Source organism: Corvus brachyrhynchos, unplaced genomic scaffold, assembly GCF_000691975.1.
Source record: "Corvus brachyrhynchos isolate BGI_N302 unplaced genomic scaffold, ASM69197v1 scaffold191, whole genome shotgun sequence".
Taxonomy (NCBI): Eukaryota; Metazoa; Chordata; class Aves; order Passeriformes; family Corvidae; genus Corvus; species Corvus brachyrhynchos.
The window spans coordinates 230871-237287 of NW_008236487.1; the positions used below are offsets into that span (position 1 = coordinate 230871).

At 51.0% G+C, this 6417-nt stretch overlaps 1 protein-coding gene across 2 annotated transcripts in view; it reads right to left on the minus strand.

Moving 5' to 3' along the window:
• The window catches only part of LOC103624681 (sodium- and chloride-dependent GABA transporter 1), a 35149-nt gene extending 29133 nt beyond the window's left edge, over positions 1-6016 (minus strand). Inside the window, exon 1 of one of the 2 annotated variants that reach the window (XM_008643977.2) lies at positions 5834-6016. The gene's annotated coding sequence lies outside the window, so the exon portion shown is untranslated. The remainder of the gene's footprint in view (positions 1-5833) is intronic. The other variant, XM_017726216.1, reaches the window with a different exon arrangement.
• Positions 6017-6417: the final 401 nt, after the last annotated feature.

A 6417-nucleotide genomic window follows, 5' to 3' on the forward strand; every position in this document is an offset into this window, starting at 1 on the left:
TTCAGCAGCTCTCTGTCATGTCAGATTATTTGTTCTGAAAAGCACACGGCGCTTTGGGCGCAGCAAAATGCCTGAAGGACTCAAAAGGATAATCAATAAGAGCAGAGCTACAAGCTGGAGGTGGGCTCTGCTTTGCAAGGACTTGAAGACAAGGTCAAAGAGTTGCAACATGACACTATAGCTGGTCTCTCATTCAGCTTCTTCCAAATGCACCATATTCTGAAGCCAGAACTTTCCAAGCAATCAATGAAAGCTAATGCCATAAATCCCTGGCAGTAAAGGAGTTACCTGTGTTTCACCAAGTTGTGCCGAAGGCCTGGTCTTCTGCTGCTCAAGTCAGTAAAGACAATTGCCTGGCCCCAGTGGGTGCAGAGCCAGGCTGAAGTGCAGTCTGGCAAACAGACCTTCTTCTTTTTTTGAGGGATTTCGCTTCAAATAAGAAAACAGCACTGAGAAAGCATTGCTGCCACTTGAAACTCTGCTGCCCGAAACACCGTTGCTAACAACAGTGAACTTTTTAGTTTCCCCTGCTTCAGCATGAAATATTAACAATCTCCTCAAATTTGACAGAAAGCAAAAATTTCAAAGGCATAAAATTGCCCAAAAGGAATCAGCAAGATGACCTATGAAAACGTATGTAAGAAATACTTTCACACACGTCCCCACCTCTTATTTGCCGGTGATTTAACAGCCACACAAATCACTTCTGACCCATGCAGGTAGAGCCACAATTAGTTTAATTACAGAGTGCAGGCTGTTGTTCAGTCAATTAGACTTTTCCTTCCATCCACACCATTTTAATGACAGCCAAGTAGCCCCAAGGTTCGTGTGTCTTGTTTAGAGCTGTGACCGGCCGATCAGGGCACAGCAGACTCTTGGTCGATTTTCTGCTCACTGCAGCAGCAGCCAATGCTGGAGCTTCCCGCACCCATGGAAGCTGGAGGGTCTGGGCAAAAGCTCTCTGTGGGAGCCTGAGGATTCTGGTAGTGCTGGCCCCACATGGAGCCCACTCAGGGCTGGAGCATTGCTGTCCTGTCCAGCTGGCTCACAGCCCTTGCTGTGTGCTGCCCAAGAGGTGCCCCTGCAGTCACCCAACCTTTCATCTCCCTTCCCCTGAAGACAGGTGATTGCTTGGTTGGAGAAGTCAGCACTCACAGAGGGTGTAAAAGAAAAGTAAATCAGCTCTCCTGGGCGATGGAGCTGCTGGGTGGCCTGCAGCTCCACCCCCTTTTCCTCCCTCTTGCATAAGATCTGGGTTGCTGACGCCCAGCTCTGACCTGCAGCTGCCTCAAATGTGCCTCATCCTCCAGCAGCCCATGTCACTCTTAATAATGTGGCAGGTGAGGTTGACACGATGCCACAACCTTATCCAGATGAGAAAGGGCAATCGGGGCATGAGCCACATTTCATAAACCATCAAATAAATAGGACTTTCACATGAGGCCAGGACACATCTTGCAGCCCCCAGCCATGATCCCAGGAGGGCTATGGCAGTACCTCACAGCCCAAAAAAGTTTTTGGAGCTGCCGGGACTGGCTGCATCCTGCCATGCAATCGCTTTGCCAAGGGGCACCTTCATTTTTGTGTTATACATGCAGGAGGAATGGGGCCAGCTATAGCAACAACCTCCCCATCTCCAGGTGCCCATTTGAATTTCCTCTGGCTGCTCACCCCATGGGGGAAAGCGGGATCAGATCCTGCTCCTGGCCGCAGGCTGTGCTTCACCCACCACTGCTGCTGTCCCCTTGGTGTCTGTGGCCACCTTACACTGTCCCTAAGGAGAGCAGGGGGTTGTGCCTTTTTTGGAAGATGCAAATGATGCAGCATCTGAATCATTTTAATGTTATCACTTAAAACTCATCCTGGTCCCTGAGAAGCTTCCCCAGGAAGCAGAGAGAGGGCAGGACTCTTTCTGGGCCCCAAGAGACTGTCCTGACCCAGTCTGAGCCACCACAGCAGCGTGAGGATCAAGGCCAGGCCATATCCCACTCCCTCATGGCCTCGTCTGAGCAGACTGCACGTTCCCAGATTGGGAAAGACAAGGGCAGTCTGCATCCCTGTCTGCATCCTCCTCAGTGAAAGTACCGCGTTAAAAAGATTAAAGGCCGATTTCTGCTTATTTTAAATGTGCTGATTAAATTTAACAGCCTTTTCCTTTTCTTATATAGTGCAACCTGTCATGCTGGGATGCCAGTTTCATGATGTTGGTAGTTTATGTGGTTTTGCTGTGTTATTCTTTTGCTCTGCCTGAAGCAACATGGACATTTTTAGCCCAGCTTTATTCTGCAAAGACCCATCTGTCTGATCCCAACCACAGTTACTTTTTGAGTTAACTGGCAAGTTTGACCCATGCTTGAAAAAAGAGCACAGCTCTCAAAGAAGTTCCTCGAGAAGCAGAGAATGGAGGGAGAGAAGAGCTTCAGGTTAGTGTTTCTCCAGAAGAGGGGTGGTGGGGTGACCTGCTTTTCCAGGGAGGCTAATGGAAAAACCTTCCCAGTGCCTTCAATGAGAACATCAGTGTGGCAGAAGTGCCTAGAATGGGCACAGAGAGGGCAGTTTCAGATGGAATTTCTCACTTGCTTCATAGCTCCTGTGCCTGTTCGTGACAGCCCAGCGTGATGTCCAGGCACTGCCACCAGGATGTGGACAGCCATCCACACTGGCCCCTTCTCTCTTTTCCCCAGACAGGCTGCACTGTCACAGCTCAGTCAGTGCAGCCTGAATTGCTGCTCACTGGCCACTACCTCACCGAAACTATGCCTCTGAACCAAGATTTTAGCTTAAATCCTGATGTGAAGCAACATCCTGGGGGAGACTTTGGCCTTCCCAGGGGTAAACTGCCCTGTCTTGCCAGGACTCACCAGTGCTGTGCAAAAGCCATGGCTGTGCAGTGCATGAGGGCGAAGAAAAAATTTGTCTTGGTATGCTTTGGTGCGGTTTTTTTTTCGTAACTTCATACACATAAAGCTGGATTTGATGCAGCTCCAGAGATGTTGCTAGTGATGTCAGTGGTTATTTGCTGTATTTGTCTTGGTATGCTTTGGTGCGGTTTTTTTTGGTTTTGTTGGGTTGTTTTGTTTTGTTTTTTTTTTTAGTTTTTGCTCCTCTTTTTTTTTTTTAAATGAAGTCATTGAACTGAACACATTGGGCAAAATTTGTGTTACAAAGGAAAGTGATGACATGCACTTGAGAAAGTCACCTTGGACTTTGTTCCCATAATTTAAAAATGATAAAAATGAATACGGAATAAAAACTGTGAAGGAAAGAGCAGAAACAAGCATGGGAATGATCCAGCATCTGCTCTGAGCTGTCCAGCAGTGCCAGGGAGCTACCTTGTGTAGCAGAGGAGCAAAGGACTGGCTGTCTCCTGGGGCTGGGAAGCTCAGATTAGGAAATGACCCATCCACAGGGCACAGACAAGTTCAGCCTGCTCCACACCAGCCAGCACCTGCTGCCCTTGGAGTAAGATGAGCAGGTAAAAACCCTACACTGCCTCAACAAATCTCTGCTGCTGCATTCAGATGAAAGCACAAAGAGGAAGGTAGATGGGAGAAGGATGAGAGAATCACAGACTTTCCCCCTGCTCCTTCTGCGCAGGGTCACAGCAGCTGCCCAGCACCTCATTCAGAACACAGCGCCTCTGAATGTTCCTGTCACCATTCTGGCACACGGATCCAGCTCCAAAAAAACACTAGAGCCTCACCAAGCACAGCACAACATTGTTTTCCTGCTGCAGCACGGCCAAGCTGAAGAGAAAATCTGTGTTCATTCTCAGATGCCAAACTCTTTGTTCTTCTTCTCCACGAACCCAGAGAGATAATCATGTTCCAGAGCCCTCAGGCTGCCACACAGCTCCCTTTGTTAATATGCTTTTTTTGGGGTGGAAAATAGAGAACAGCAGAGCCAGCTGCCTCTGCAGGAATCTTGCAAGAGCATTGGTAGCCTCCAGCCCCTTGGCTGAGGTTTTCCTCAAAAGAGCTTGGAAAGCATGCTCATTACCCAGAGCACCATTCCCTGCTGTCCAGGATCAACCCGCAACTAGCTGGGCATTATTATCTCCTATCCTCACTTCTTGTGCTAAGCTTGATAGAGCAGTGCAGAAGGAGCAGCTCTTCCCCCAGGACTTGTGATCAGGAGATAAGGCAGAAGAAGGAAAGGTTGTCCCTGTTGCCTTGGCTGAAGACTCGAGTCACATCCCACACAGCCCATACCAGGGTGCAGGCCCTGGCCCTCTGGCACCAGGAACAGCCTTTACCATATGAGCATCTCCACAGGGGCCAGACAAAACACCCCCTTGCTCTATCCCCAGCAAACACGACTCAGTGTCATGGGCATGTCCACCCGCAGTATAATGACATTAGTTGCTTGTTCCTTCAGAGGAAAATGCATTTCCAGCTGCATTTTTGTTCTCCACACAACAAAATCCCGAACTGTTGCAGAGCTTTTCTTGGAAATGTGCTGGAGGTCTCTACCAGGTGCTGGCAGAATCACAGCAAGGTCACCAGCAAATTGAGGAGCTTTGGTATCCAGACTGCAGCTCCAAGAAGCACTCATGGGAGATAGAGAGCAGGGAGATGGTAGGAGGGGAGGGAGGAAGGGGATGGGTGAGTTTGTCCAGGTCTCCAGTGCTGGGGAGACAGAGAAGGGATGGGGAAGGCTTCACCAAAGGAGAGAGTCACCTCCTTTAGGGTCTGAGTCTCTTGCAGATAGTTAGGAAGGAAGGGCACAGACACAGACTCCAGAAACATCCCAGCAGCTGTACAGGTGAGGAAGCTGAGTTCACTGCCACAGACCACCAGAGCTTGCAAGACCTTTGTGAAGGGGCACCAAGAACCTGGAACACTGTGTGTCAAGTTGATCCTTGGGGCTGAAACATATAAGGCTGGGGAGGGCTATCCCAGCCCCAGGGAGGGGCAGCTGAGCCTATGCCTCTTCTGTGGGTATCACCTAACCCACTCCCTGAGCCCTACTCACTGCAGACCCTCCCCAGGGAAGCTTGCCCCAGGTTTTCACATAAGTGCTGAGACAGCCTCTTTACTGAGCCATCATTTGCACTCACTACACTTTTCCCCAGCCCATAGGCACTGTGAGAAGCTTTCCAGTATTTGGGACCCCAGTACCATTTGCGGGTCTGCTCTGGGACAGTCATCTCCTCTCTTGCTCTGCCTGGTAGTGCCAGCTCCCTGGATGGAAGCAGGAGGTTGCTCACGCAGCAGGGCAGGGAGCAGTGCCTGCAGATCCTTCCCAGCCACCCCCACTGCAGCATGGGGGAAGAGATGGTTCATGCCCCTCTTTTCCACCCTCTCCAGCCCAGGATTTGCTGAGTGAGCAGGTTTTGGAAGCTGGTTGCTGTACCTGCCTGTTAACATCAAGGGGAATCCAGTTAGCTTTGCATGGGAGTGATAGAGGGAAAGTTGCTGCTGTCCCAGCAACCGGTGTCTTTCTTGACCAAGAGGACATTGCCATGGCAATGGCAACCAACAGAAGACATTTAGGCATTGTGGTGGTGCAGCTGTGGGTAAAGCTGTGCTAAACCTGCTCTGCTTCACGCTGCTCCAACTGAGCACCAGGCAGGGCTGTCCTTGTTTGCTCAGCTCTCCATCACCTTTTGGAAGACAAAAACAATCCTGCATCCTGCCTTGTCCTCAGAGTGCTGCGCCACTCAGCCCCACATCCAACCCAGCATGGATGAGGAGAGCTCAGCACCTGCACTGCTCTTGCCCAGGGATGCTCGTGCAGGCAGGTGGCTCTTTGCCACCACTGCTTCGACATTCCCTTCTCTGCCCCCAGTGCTCACACCCCAGACCACACACTGAAGTCCCAGTGGACTCACCTGCCTCACAGTGCCAGCCGGTGGCGGGTCCTTGGGGCGCACAGAGCTGCTCACGGACACACCAGCCCAGGGATGTACATACAGACCTGCTCCCACAGGCAGAGGGGAGCTGTGAGCCCCTCCTGCCACAGGGCCCTTCTCTCCCTGCCTCACCCCACACTGCTTCTCATTGCAGTATCGACAAGTCCTTAATGAGCTTTGAGCTCATGTCCAGTCAAATCAACACCCTGCATGTCGTGGGTGTGGGGCGGGGGGGTCCCACAGCCCCTGGAAAATCACGTTTGCTGGGAGAGAAGAGGCTCCAAGGGCATGGGCACGAGGGAGGACAAAGCGAAAGGGCCTGATGCCAAAGAAGGGGGAGACAACAGGCAAGTGGGCTGTGAGGGGTTGGTTGAACCCATATTGCTGCAGCAGTTCCTGCAAGGATTTGTTAGTTCCTGCAAGGATCAAGTGCATTACTGGCTCTGGGTCAGACTTGTGGGGTGGAGGGGGCAGCCACAGGAAAGTGGATACTTCTTGTTTGAAGTGGCAGGTACCAACCATCAGCCAAGGAAAGGAGCCACATGTGAATAAGCAGTTGCTTA